This window comes from Lissotriton helveticus, chromosome 5_1 (genome assembly GCF_964261635.1).
Source record: "Lissotriton helveticus chromosome 5_1, aLisHel1.1, whole genome shotgun sequence".
In the NCBI taxonomy this organism is placed as follows: domain Eukaryota; kingdom Metazoa; phylum Chordata; class Amphibia; order Caudata; family Salamandridae; genus Lissotriton; species Lissotriton helveticus.
This window is the reverse complement of record NC_136065.1, coordinates 1,622,287,460-1,622,301,129: the sequence shown is the minus strand read 5'-3', so window position 1 is coordinate 1,622,301,129 and position 13,670 is coordinate 1,622,287,460. Positions and strand designations below refer to the sequence as shown.

The window sequence follows — 13,670 nt, the reverse complement described above, 5'->3', positions numbered from 1 at the left end:
TCTACGAGAAAGAAAAGTACTACAGAAGAATTATAAAGGATTGGCACATTGTCTGCCTTTGCTGATGACACAGTTGGCTAATTTGTAAAACACTGGTCTATTAAGTTGCAGAGGGTGGTTGAACTTGGTTAGTAGACTTGGTACCTGTTTCTGTGTCCTGCTGAAGACAAGGGCGGCTTGATACCACTGTCAAAGCCCAGTTTATTGAGAAAAGCATCCATGGAAGAAGAAGTGTTGATTCGAAAATGGTTCTCCTCCAATTTCTCTCCACTTGCTAGAAATACAGAGTCTCCATTATAGCACAGAACAGAGTGTTAAATTCGGGGATGGAAGAGGATGAAAATGGGAAGTTTACTTATGGAGAGAACTGAGAAATGTCCTGTGTGCAGACACCAGTGTTGGACGAATGAATACATTTAAATAATGCCTCTAGATTGCTGGTATTTGTCTGTGCCTCAGTGGCCTAATGGATAAGGCACTGGCCTCCTAAGCCAGGGATTGTGGGTTTGAGTCCCATCTGAGGTGCAAACCAATGTCCACTCTTACTTTTCCAGAAAAATAAATATATTTATTACATGCTTCCTCTCAGAAGCTTATGAGGTATTAGGAACGTTGAAATGGTACCATTTTACTTCTGTACTCGTCAGAGTCATGTTGATGTTCTGGAACTACAAAGTCGATTTTTTAAACACCTGTCTTTGTCAGATGCATTTTTGACCCGGCAGAAGATATTCCTTTGGAAAAAATTATTTGAATTGGATTGGTGTAACTGTTGTTCCTAGAGGTGGTGAAAGGCTTTCAGCTACTTAAATAGGGCAAGCCGGGTTTCATGAAACGTATACAGCCTTTGAGTGTGTGTAAATTGGAATAGCCAGGAAGGAGCAGTTTGTACTACTTTCAAAACAGTTTCTCTCCACTTCTGGAAACATCCAGAGCTAAATAAAGCATAAACTGAGCTTTAATCTCATGAAGAAAGAGGTTTAAATGCAAAATTGAAAACAATAGCTTATCGTACTGGTGACATTCTCATTATATAAATTCCAAAAAAGTGATTTAATTGAAAGGAGCTGAAAAAAAAAAAACAATGGTTTGTAAACCTAAATAACTATAAATAATATATTTTCCAACCTTGCATACCACCCACAGTATAAAAATAAAAGCAGCAGGACACATGACCGCGTGGACTAATGGATAAGGCGTCTGACTTCGGATCAGAAGATAGAGGGTTCCAGTCCCTTCGTGGTCGGTTTTTGCCAATTGTCACTCAATTCAGGTTTCCATTCAGAATGGAAGCAGGCTCTTCCAATGCTCTTATAGCCATAATGTTCTCATTCCTAATTAATAAAAAAGTGGAGTACATACTGCACATTCATTTAGATTGCATCTTCAGTCTAAAATCTAGTGCATTTAAGTGGCAATAAAAAGTGCTTCTATGTACACGCACTGAATATGTACTAGGTTTGCAGAATTTTGACTTCACAGAATGGGTTTTTAGCTCAAGAGTGTGTAGATGAACTGCAAGGTGTGTAAGTATGTGTTCATGGAGTGCTTCAAGTGTAAAATCTGTATGATTTGTGCAGTTAAAGTGCTAATTTTGCCTACGAGAAAGAAAAGTACTACAGAAGAATTATAAAGGATTGGCACATTGGCTGCCTTTGCTGATGACACAGTTGGCTAATTTGTAAAGCACTGGTCTATTAAGTTGCAGAGTGTGGTTGAACTTGGTTAGTAGACTTGGTGCCTGTTTCTGTGTCCTGCTGAAGACAAGGACGGCTTGATACCACTGTCAAAGCCCAGTTTATTAAGAAAAGCATCCATGGAAGAAGAAGTGTTGATTCGAAAATGGTTCTCCTCCAATTTCTCTCCACTTGCTAGAAATACAGAGTCTCCACTATAGCACACAACTGAGTGTTAAAGTCGGGGATGGAAGAGGATGAAAATGGGAAGTTTACTTATGGAGAGAACTGAGAAATGTCCTGTGTGCAGACACCAGTGTTGGACGAATGAATACATTTAAATAATGCCTCTAGATTGCTGGTATTTGTCTGTGCCTCAGTGGCCTAATGGATAAGGCACTGGCCTCCTAAGCCAGGGATTGTGGGTTTGAGTCCCATCTGAGGTGCAAACCAATGTCCACTCTTACTTTTCCAGAAAAATAAATATATTTATTACATGCTTCCTCTCAGAAGCTTATGAGGTATTAGGAACGTTGAAATGGTACCATTTTACTTCTGTACTCGTCAGAGTCATGTTGATGTTCTGGAACTACAAAGTCGATTTTTTAAACACCTGTCTTTGTCAGATGCATTTTTGACCCGGCAGAAGATATTCCTTTGGAAAAAATTATTTGAATTGGATTGGTGTAACTGTTGTTCCTAGAGGTGGTGAAAGGCTTTCAGCTACTTAAATAGGGCAAGCCGGGTTTCATGAAACGTATACAGCCTTTGAGTGTGTGTAAATTGGAATAGCCAGGAAGGAGCAGTTTGTACTACTTTCAAAACAGTTTCTCTCCACTTCTGGAAACATCCAGAGCTAAATAAAGCATAAACTGAGCTTTAATCTCATGAAGAAAGAGGTTTAAATGCAAAATTGAAAACAATAGCTTATCGTACTGGTGACATTCTCATTATATAAATTCCAAAAAAGTGATTTAATTGAAAGGAGCTGAAAAAAAAAAAACAATGGTTTGTAAACCTAAATAACTATAAATAATATATTTTCCAACCTTGCATACCACCCACAGTATAAAAATAAAAGCAGCAGGACACATGACCGCGTGGACTAATGGATAAGGCGTCTGACTTCGGATCAGAAGATAGAGGGTTCCAGTCCCTTCGTGGTCGGTTTTTGCCAATTGTCACTCAATTCAGGTTTCCATTCAGAATGGAAGCAGGCTCTTCCAATGCTCTTATAGCCATAATGTTCTCATTCCTAATTAATAAAAAAGTGGAGTACATACTGCACATTCATTTAGATTGCATCTTCAGTCTAAAATCTAGTGCATTTAAGTGGCAATAAAAAGTGCTTCTATGTACACGCACTGAATATGTACTAGGTTTGCAGAATTTTGACTTCACAGAATGGGTTTTTAGCTCAAGAGTGTGTAGATGAACTGCAAGGTGTGTAAGTATGTGTTCATGGAGTGCTTCAAGTGTAAAATCTGTATGATTTGTGCAGTTAAAGTGCTAATTTTGCCTACGAGAAAGAAAAGTACTACAGAAGAATTATAAAGGATTGGCACATTGGCTGCCTTTGCTGATGACACAGTTGGCTAATTTGTAAAGCACTGGTCTATTAAGTTGCAGAGTGTGGTTGAACTTGGTTAGTAGACTTGGTGCCTGTTTCTGTGTCCTGCTGAAGACAAGGACGGCTTGATACCACTGTCAAAGCCCAGTTTATTAAGAAAAGCATCCATGGAAGAAGAAGTGTTGATTCGAAAATGGTTCTCCTCCAATCTCTCTCCACTTGCTAGAAATACAGAGTCTCCACTATAGCACACAACTGAGTGTTAAAGTCGGGGATGGAAGAGGATGAAAATGGGAAGTTTACTTATGGAGAGAACTGAGAAATGTCCTGTGTGCAGACACCAGTGTTGGACGAATGAATTCATTTAAATAATGCCTCTAGATTGCTAGTATTTGTCTGTGCCTCAGTGGCCTAATGGATAAGGCACTGGCCTCCTAAGCCAGGGATTGTGGGTTCGAGTCCCATCTGAGGTGCAAACCAATGTCCACTCTTACTTTTCAAGAAAAATAAATATATTTATTACATGCTTCCTCTCAGAAGCTTATGAGGTATTAGGAACGTTGAAATGGTACCATTTTACTTCTGTACTCGTCAGAGTCATGTTGATGTTCTGAAACTACAAAGTCGATTTTTGAAACACCTGTCTTTGTCAGATGCATTTTTGACCCGGCAGAAGATATTCCTTTGGAAAAAATTATTTGAATTGGATTGGTGTAACTGTTGTTCCTAGAGGTGGTGAAAGGCTTTCAGCTACTTAAATAGGGCAAGCCGGGTTTCATGAAACGTATACAGCCTTTGAGTGTGTGTAAATTGGAATAGCCAGGAAGGAGCAGTTTGTACTACTTTCAAAACAGTTTCTCTCCACTTCTGGAAACATCCAGAGCTAAATAAAGCATAAACTGAGCTTTAATCTCATGAAGAAAGAGGTTTAAATGCAAAAATGAAAACAATAGCTTATCGTACTGGTGACATTCTCATTATATAAATTCCAAAAAAGTGATTTAATTGAAAGGAGCTGAAAAAAAACCCCAATGGTTTGTAAACCTAAATAACTATAAATAATATATTTTCCAACCTTGCATACCACCCACAGTATAAAAATAAATGCAGCAGGACACATGACCGCGTGGACTAATGGATAAGGCGTCTGACTTCGGGTCAGAAGATAGAAGGTTCGAGTCCCTTCGTGGTTGTTTTTTGCCAATTGTCACATAATTCAGGTTTCCATTCAGAATGGAAGCAGGCTCTTCCAATACTCTTATAGCCATCATGTTCTCAATCCTAATTAATAAAAAAGTGGAGTACATACTGCACAGTCATTTAGATTGCATCTTCAGTCTAAAATCTAGTGCATTTAAGTGCCATTAAAAAGTGCTTCTATGTACACGCACTGAATATGTACTAGGTTTGCAGAATTTTGACTTCACAGAATGGGTTTTGAGCTCAAGTGTGTGTAGATGAACTGCAAGGTGTGTAAGTAAGTGTTCATGGAGTGCTTCAAGTGTAAAATCTGTATGATTTGTGCAGTTAAAGTGATAATTTTGTCTACGAGAAAGAAAAGTACTACAGAAGAATTATAAAGGATTGGCACATTGTCTGCCTTTGCTGATGACACAGTTGGCTAATTTGTAAAACACTGGTCTATTAAGTTGCAGAGGGTGGTTGAACTTGGTTAGTAGACTTGGTACCTGTTTCTGTGTCCTGCTGAAGACAAGGGTGGCTTGATACCACTGTCAAAGCCCAGTTTATTGAGAAAAGCATCCATGGAAGAAGAAGTGTTGATTCGAAAATGGTTCTCCTCCAATTTCTCTCCACTTGCTAGAAATACAGAGTCTCCATTATAGCACAGAACAGAGTGTTAAATTCGGGGATGGAAGAGGATGAAAATGGGAAGTTTACTTATGGAGAGAACTGAGAAATGTCCTGTGTGCAGACACCAGTGTTGGACGAATGAATACATTTAAATAATGCCTCTAGATTGCTGGTATTTGTCTGTGCCTCAGTGGCCTAATGGATAAGGCACTGGCCTCCTAAGCCAGGGATTGTGGGTTTGAGTCCCATCTGAGGTGCAAACCAATGTCCACTCTTACTTTTCCAGAAAAATAAATATATTTATTACATGCTTCCTCTCAGAAGCTTATGAGGTATTAGGAACGTTGAAATGGTACCATTTTACTTCTGTACTCGTCAGAGTCATGTTGATGTTCTGGAACTACAAAGTCGATTTTTGAAACACCTGTCTTTGTCAGATGCATTTTTGACCCGGCAGAAGATATTCCTTTGGAAAAAATTATTTGAATTGGATTGGTGTAACTGTTGTTCCTAGAGGTGGTGAAAGGCTTTCAGCTACTTAAATAGGGCAAGCCGGGTTTCATGAAACGTATACAGCCTTTGAGTGTGTGTAAATTGGAATAGCCAGGAAGGAGCAGTTTGTACTACTTTCAAAACAGTTTCTCTCCACTTCTGGAAACATCCAGAGCTAAATAAAGCATAAACTGAGCTTTAATCTCATGAAGAAAGAGGTTTAAATGCAAAATTGAAAACAATAGCTTATCGTACTGGTGACATTCTCATTATATAAATTCCAAAAAAGTGATTTAATTGAAAGGAGCTGAAAAAAAAAAACCAATGGTTTGTAAACCTAAATAACTATAAATAATATATTTTCCAACCTTGCATACCACCCACAGTATAAAAATAAATGCAGCAGAACACATGACCGCGTGGACTAATGGATAAGGCGTCTGACTTCGGGTCAGAAGATAGAGGGTTCGAGTCCCTTCGTGGTTGTTTTTTGCCAATTGTCACACAATTCAGGTTTCCATTCAGAATGGAAGCAGGCTCTTCCAATACTCTTATAGCCATCATGTTCTCATTCCTAATTAATAAAAAAGTGGAGTACATACTGCACAGTCATTTAGATTGCATCTTCAGTCTAAAATCTAGTGCATTTAAGTGGCATTAAAAAGTGCTTCTATGTACACGCACTGAATATGTACTAGGTTTGCAGAATTTTGACTTCACAGAATGGGTTTTTAGCTCAAGTGTGTGTAGATGAACTGCAAGGTGTGTAAGTATGTGTTCATGGAGTGCTTCAAGTGTAAAATCTGTATGATTTGTGCAGTTAAAGTGCTAATTTTGCCTACGAGAAAGAAAAGTACTACAGAAGAATTATAAAGGATTGGCACTTTGGCTGCCTTTGCTGATGACACAGTTGGCTAAATTGTAAAGCACTAGTCTATTAAGTTGCAGAGTGTGGTTGAACTTGGTTAGTAGACTTGGTACCTGTTTCTGTGTCCTGCTGAAGACAAGGACGGCTTGATACCACTGTCAAAGCCCAGTTTATTAAGAAAAGCATCCATGGAAGAAGAAGTGTTGATTCGAAAATGGTTCTCCTCCAATTTCTCTCCACTTGCTAGAAATACAGAGTCTCCATTATAGCACACAACAGAGTGTTAAAGTCGGGGATGGAAGAGCATGAAAATGGGAAGTTTACTTATGGAGAGAACTGAGAAATATCCTGTGTGCAGACACCAGTGTAGGACGATTGACTACATTTAAATAATGCCTCTAGATTGCTGGCATTTATCTGTGCCTCAGTGGCCTAATGGATAAGGCACTAGCCTCCTAAGCCAGCGATTGTGGGTTCGAGTCCCGTCTGAGGTGCAAACCAATGTTCACTCTTACTTTTCCAGAAAAATAAATATATTTATTACATGCTTCCTCTCAGATGTTTAGAAGGTATTAGGAACTTTGAAATGGTACCATTTTACTTCTGTACTCTTCAGAGTCATGTTGATGTTCTGAAACTACAAAGTCGATTTTTAAAGACCTATCTTTGTCAGATGCATTTTTGACCCGGCAGAAGATATTCCTTTGGAAAAAATGATTTGAATTGGATTGGTGTAACTGTTGTTTCTAGAGGTGGTGAAAGGCTTTCAGGCACTTGAATAGGGCAAGTCAGGATTCATGAAACGTATACAACCTTTGAGTGTGTGTAAATTGGAATATCCAGGAAGGAGCAGTTTGTACTACTTTCAAAAAAGTTTGTCTCCACTTCTGGAAACATCCAGAGCTATATAAAGCATAAACTGAGCTTTAATCTCATGAAGAAAGAGGTTTAAATGCAAAAATGAAAACAATAGCTTATCGTACTGGTGACATTCTCATTATATAAATTCCAAAAAAGTGATTTAATTGAAAGGAGCTGAAAAAAACCCACAATGGTTTGTAAACCTAAATAACTATAAATAATATATTTTCCAACCTTGCATACCACCTACAGTATAAAAATAAAAGCAGCAGGACACATGACCGCGTGGACTAATGGATAAGGCGTCTGACTTCGGATCAGAAGATAGAGGGTTCCAGTCCCTTCGTGGTCGGTTTTTGCCAATTGTCACTCAATTCAGGTTTCCATTCAGAATGGAAGCAGGCTCTTCCAATGCTCTTATAGCCATAATGTTCTCATTCCTAATTAATAAAAAAGTGGAGTACATACTGCACATTCATTTAGATTGCATCTTCAGTCTAAAATCTAGTGCATTTAAGTGGCAATAAAAAGTGCTTCTATGTACACGTACTGAATATGTACTAGGTTTGCAGAATTTTGACTTCACAGAATGGGTTTTTAGCTCAAGAGTGTGTAGATGAACTGCAAGGTGTGTAAGTATGTGTTCATGGAGTGCTTCAAGTGTAAAATCTGTATGATTTGTGCAGTTAAAGTGCTAATTTTGCCTACGAGAAAGAAAAGTACTACAGAAGAATTATAAAGGATTGGCACATTGGCTGCCTTTGCTGATGACACAGTTGGCTAATTTGTAAAGCACTGGTCTATTAAGTTGCAGAGTGTGGTTGAACTTGGTTAGTAGACTTGGTGCCTGTTTCTGTGTCCTGCTGAAGACAAGGACGGCTTGATACCACTGTCAAAGCCCAGTTTATTAAGAAAAGCATCCATGGAAGAAGAAGTGTTGATTCGAAAATGGTTCTCCTCCAATTTCTCTCCACTTGCTAGAAATACAGAGTCTCCACTATAGCACACAACTGAGTGTTAAAGTCGGGGATGGAAGAGGATGAAAATGGGAAGTTTACTTATGGAGAGAACTGAGAAATGTCCTGTGTGCAGACACCAGTGTTGGACGAATGAATTCATTTAAATAATGCCTCTAGATTGCTAGTATTTGTCTGTGCCTCAGTGGCCTAATGGATAAGGCACTGGCCTCCTAAGCCAGGGATTGTGGGTTCGAGTCCCATCTGAGGTGCAAACCAATGTCCACTCTTACTTTTCAAGAAAAATAAATATATTTATTACATGCTTCCTCCCAGAAGCTTATGAGGTATTAGGAACGTTGAAATGGTACCATTTTACTTCTGTACTCGTCAGAGTCATGTTGATGTTCTGAAACTACAAAGTCGATTTTTGAAACACCTGTCTTTGTCAGATGCATTTTTGACCCGGCAGAAGATATTCCTTTGGAAAAAATTATTTGAATTGGATTGGTGTAACTGTTGTTCCTAGAGGTGGTGAAAGGCTTTCAGCTACTTAAATAGGGCAAGCCGGGTTTCATGAAACGTATACAGCCTTTGAGTGTGTGTAAATTGGAATAGCCAGGAAGGAGCAGTTTGTACTACTTTCAAAACAGTTTCTCTCCACTTCTGGAAACATCCAGAGCTAAATAAAGCATAAACTGAGCTTTAATCTCATGAAGAAAGAGGTTTAAATGCAAAAATGAAAACAATAGCTTATCGTACTGGTGACATTCTCATTATATAAATTCCAAAAAAGTGATTTAATTGAAAGGAGCGGAAAAAAAACCCCAATGGTTTGTAAACCTAAATAACTATAAATATTATATTTTCCAACCTTGCATACCACCCACAGTATAAAAATAAATGCAGCAGGACACATGACCGCGTGGACTAATGGATAAGGCGTCTGACTTCGGGTCAGAAGATAGAAGGTTCGAGTCCCTTCGTGGTTGTTTTTTGCCAATTGTCACATAATTCAGGTTTCCATTCAGAATGGAAGCAGGCTCTTCCAATACTCTTATAGCCATCATGTTCTCAATCCTAATTAATAAAAAAGTGGAGTACATACTGCACAGTCATTTAGATTGCATCTTCAGTCTAAAATCTAGTGCATTTAAGTGGCATTAAAAAGTGCTTCTATGTACACGCACTGAATATGTACTAGGTTTGCAGAATTTTGACTTCACAGAATGGGTTTTGAGCTCAAGTGTGTGTAGATGAACTGCAAGGTGTGTAAGTAAGTGTTCATGGAGTGCTTCAAGTGTAAAATCTGTATGATTTGTGCAGTTAAAGTGCTAATTTTGTCTACGAGAAAGAAAAGTACTACAGAAGAATTATAAAGGATTGGCACATTGTCTGCCTTTGCTGATGACACAGTTGGCTAATTTGTAAAACACTGGTCTATTAAGTTGCAGAGGGTGGTTGAACTTGGTTAGTAGACTTGGTACCTGTTTCTGTGTCCTGCTGAAGACAAGGGCGGCTTGATACCACTGTCAAAGCCCAGTTTATTGAGAAAAGCATCCATGGAAGAAGAAGTGTTGATTCGAAAATGGTTCTCCTCCAATTTCTCTCCACTTGCTAGAAATACAGAGTCTCCATTATAGCACAGAACAGAGTGTTAAATTCGGGGATGGAAGAGGATGAAAATGGGAAGTTTACTTATGGAGAGAACTGAGAAATGTCCTGTGTGCAGACACCAGTGTTGGACGAATGAATACATTTAAATAATGCCTCTAGATTGCTGGTATTTGTCTGTGCCTCAGTGGCCTAATGGATAAGGCACTGGCCTCCTAAGCCAGGGATTGTGGGTTTGAGTCCCATCTGAGGTGCAAACCAATGTCCACTCTTACTTTTCCAGAAAAATAAATATATTTATTACATGCTTCCTCTCAGAAGCTTATGAGGTATTAGGAACGTTGAAATGGTACCATTTTACTTCTGTACTCGTCAGAGTCATGTTGATGTTCTGGAACTACAAAGTCGATTTTTGAAACACCTGTCTTTGTCAGATGCATTTTTGACCCGGCAGAAGATATTCCTTTGGAAAAAATTATTTGAATTGGATTGGTGTAACTGTTGTTCCTAGAGGTGGTGAAAGGCTTTCAGCTACTTAAATAGGGCAAGCCGGGTTTCATGAAACGTATACAGCCTTTGAGTGTGTGTAAATTGGAATAGCCAGGAAGGAGCAGTTTGTACTACTTTCAAAACAGTTTCTCTCCACTTCTGGAAACATCCAGAGCTAAATAAAGCATAAACTGAGCTTTAATCTCATGAAGAAAGAGGTTTAAATGCAAAATTGAAAACAATAGCTTATCGTACTGGTGACATTCTCATTATATAAATTCCAAAAAAGTGATTTAATTGAAAGGAGCTGAAAAAAAAAAAAACAATGGTTTGTAAACCTAAATAACTATAAATAATATATTTTCCAACCTTGCATACCACCCACAGTATAAAAATAAAAGCAGCAGGACACATGACCGCGTGGACTAATGGATAAGGCGTCTGACTTCGGATCAGAAGATAGAGGGTTCCAGTCCCTTCGTGGTCGGTTTTTGCCAATTGTCACTCAATTCAGGTTTCCATTCAGAATGGAAGCAGGCTCTTCCAATGCTCTTATAGCCATAATGTTCTCATTCCTAATTAATAAAAAAGTGGAGTACATACTGCACATTCATTTAGATTGCATCTTCAGTCTAAAATCTAGTGCATTTAAGTGGCAATAAAAAGTGCTTCTATGTACACGCACTGAATATGTACTAGGTTTGCAGAATTTTGACTTCACAGAATGGGTTTTTAGCTCAAGAGTGTGTAGATGAACTGCAAGGTGTGTAAGTATGTGTTCATGGAGTGCTTCAAGTGTAAAATCTGTATGATTTGTGCAGTTAAAGTGCTAATTTTGCCTACGAGAAAGAAAAGTACTACAGAAGAATTATAAAGGATTGGCACATTGGCTGCCTTTGCTGATGACACAGTTGGCTAATTTGTAAAGCACTGGTCTATTAAGTTGCAGAGTGTGGTTGAACTTGGTTAGTAGACTTGGTGCCTGTTTCTGTGTCCTGCTGAAGACAAGGACGGCTTGATACCACTGTCAAAGCCCAGTTTATTAAGAAAAGCATCCATGGAAGAAGAAGTGTTGATTCGAAAATGGTTCTCCTCCAATTTCTCTCCACTTGCTAGAAATACAGAGTCTCCACTATAGCACACAACTGAGTGTTAAAGTCGGGGATGGAAGAGGATGAAAATGGGAAGTTTACTTATGGAGAGAACTGAGAAATGTCCTGTGTGCAGACACCAGTGTTGGACGAATGAATTCATTTAAATAATGCCTCTAGATTGCTAGTATTTGTCTGTGCCTCAGTGGCCTAATGGATAAGGCACTGGCCTCCTAAGCCAGGGATTGTGGGTTCGAGTCCCATCTGAGGTGCAAACCAATGTCCACTCTTACTTTTCAAGAAAAATAAATATATTTATTACATGCTTCCTCTCAGAAGCTTATGAGGTATTAGGAACGTTGAAATGGTACCATTTTACTTCTGTACTCGTCAGAGTCATGTTGATGTTCTGAAACTACAAAGTCGATTTTTGAAACACCTGTCTTTGTCAGATGCATTTTTGACCCGGCAGAAGATATTCCTTTGGAAAAAATTATTTGAATTGGATTGGTGTAACTGTTGTTCCTAGAGGTGGTGAAAGGCTTTCAGCTACTTAAATAGGGCAAGCCGGGTTTCATGAAACGTATACAGCCTTTGAGTGTGTGTAAATTGGAATAGCCAGGAAGGAGCAGTTTGTACTACTTTCAAAACAGTTTCTCTCCACTTCTGGAAACATCCAGAGCTAAATAAAGCATAAACTGAGCTTTAATCTCATGAAGAAAGAGGTTTAAATGCAAAAATGAAAACAATAGCTTATCGTACTGGTGACATTCTCATTATATAAATTCCAAAAAAGTGATTTAATTGAAAGGAGCTGAAAAAAACCCCCAATGGTTTGTAAACCTAAATAACTATAAATAATATATTTTCCAACCTTGCATACCACCCACAGTATAAAAATAAATGCAGCAGGACACATGACCGCGTGGACTAATGGATAAGGCGTCTGACTTCGGGTCAGAAGATAGAAGGTTCGAGTCCCTTCGTGGTTGTTTTTTGCCAATTGTCACATAATTCAGGTTTCCATTCAGAATGGAAGCAGGCTCTTCCAATACTCTTATAGCCATCATGTTCTCAATCCTAATTAATAAAAAAGTGGAGTACATACTGCACAGTCATTTAGATTGCATCTTCAGTCTAAAATCTAGTGCATTTAAGTGGCATTAAAAAGTGCTTCTATGTACACACACTGAATATGTACTAGGTTTGCAGAATTTTGACTTCACAGAATGGGTTTTGAGCTCAAGTGTGTGTAGATGAACTGCAAGGTGTGTAAGTAAGTGTTCATGGAGTGCTTCAAGTGTAAAATCTGTATGATTTGTGCAGTTAAAGTGCTAATTTTGTCTACGAGAAAGAAAAGTACTACAGAAGAATTATAAAGGATTGGCACATTGTCTGCCTTTGCTGATGACACAGTTGGCTAATTTGTAAAACACTGGTCTATTAAGTTGCAGAGGGTGGTTGAACTTGGTTAGTAGACTTGGTACCTGTTTCTGTGTCCTGCTGAAGACAAGGGCGGCTTGATACCACTGTCAAAGCCCAGTTTATTGAGAAAAGCATCCATGGAAGAAGAAGTGTTGATTCGAAAATGGTTCTCCTCCAATTTCTCTCCACTTGCTAGAAATACAGAGTCTCCATTATAGCACAGAACAGAGTGTTAAATTCGGGGATGGAAGAGGATGAAAATGGGAAGTTTACTTATGGAGAGAACTGAGAAATGTCCTGTGTGCAGACACCAGTGTTGGACGAATGAATACATTTAAATAATGCCTCTAGATTGCTGGTATTTGTCTGTGCCTCAGTGGCCTAATGGATAAGGCACTGGCCTCCTAAGCCAGGGATTGTGGGTTTGAGTCCCATCTGAGGTGCAAACCAATGTCCACTCTTACTTTTCCAGAAAAATAAATATATTTATTACATGCTTCCTCTCAGAAGCTTATGAGGTATTAGGAACGTTGAAATGGTACCATTTTACTTCTGTACTCGTCAGAGTCATGTTGATGTTCTGGAACTACAAAGTCGATTTTTGAAACACCTGTCTTTGTCAGATGCATTTTTGACCCGGCAGAAGATATTCCTTTGGAAAAAATTATTTGAATTGGATTGGTGTAACTGTTGTTCCTAGAGGTGGTGAAAGGCTTTCAGCTACTTAAATAGGGCAAGCCGGGTTTCATGAAACGTATACAGCCTTTGAGTGTGTGTAAATTGGAATAGCCAGGAAGGAGCAGTTTGTACTACTTT

At 38.7% G+C, this 13,670-nt stretch overlaps 9 non-coding genes across 9 annotated transcripts; all 9 read left to right on the top strand.

Moving 5' to 3' along the window:
• Window positions 1-452: 452 nt before the first annotated feature.
• Window positions 453-525, top strand: TRNAR-CCU (transfer RNA arginine (anticodon CCU)). Its single transcript has one exon. It is a non-coding gene; the product is annotated as a tRNA-Arg (tRNA).
• A 1,524-nt stretch (window positions 526-2,049) lies between these two features.
• Window positions 2,050-2,122, top strand: TRNAR-CCU (transfer RNA arginine (anticodon CCU)). Its single transcript has one exon. It is a non-coding gene; the product is annotated as a tRNA-Arg (tRNA).
• Window positions 2,123-3,646: 1,524 nt separating this feature from the next.
• On the top strand, window positions 3,647-3,719 carry TRNAR-CCU (transfer RNA arginine (anticodon CCU)). The gene has a single exon. It is a non-coding gene; the product is annotated as a tRNA-Arg (tRNA).
• Window positions 3,720-5,242: 1,523 nt separating this feature from the next.
• On the top strand, window positions 5,243-5,315 carry TRNAR-CCU (transfer RNA arginine (anticodon CCU)). Its single transcript has one exon. It is a non-coding gene; the product is annotated as a tRNA-Arg (tRNA).
• Window positions 5,316-6,839: 1,524 nt separating this feature from the next.
• On the top strand, window positions 6,840-6,912 carry TRNAR-CCU (transfer RNA arginine (anticodon CCU)). Its single transcript has one exon. It is a non-coding gene; the product is annotated as a tRNA-Arg (tRNA).
• Window positions 6,913-8,434: 1,522 nt separating this feature from the next.
• On the top strand, window positions 8,435-8,507 carry TRNAR-CCU (transfer RNA arginine (anticodon CCU)). The gene has a single exon. It is a non-coding gene; the product is annotated as a tRNA-Arg (tRNA).
• Window positions 8,508-10,030: 1,523 nt separating this feature from the next.
• Window positions 10,031-10,103, top strand: TRNAR-CCU (transfer RNA arginine (anticodon CCU)). Its single transcript has one exon. It is a non-coding gene; the product is annotated as a tRNA-Arg (tRNA).
• Window positions 10,104-11,628: 1,525 nt separating this feature from the next.
• On the top strand, window positions 11,629-11,701 carry TRNAR-CCU (transfer RNA arginine (anticodon CCU)). The gene has a single exon. It is a non-coding gene; the product is annotated as a tRNA-Arg (tRNA).
• A 1,523-nt stretch (window positions 11,702-13,224) lies between these two features.
• Window positions 13,225-13,297, top strand: TRNAR-CCU (transfer RNA arginine (anticodon CCU)). The gene has a single exon. It is a non-coding gene; the product is annotated as a tRNA-Arg (tRNA).
• The last annotated feature ends 373 nt before the right edge of the window (window positions 13,298-13,670 follow it).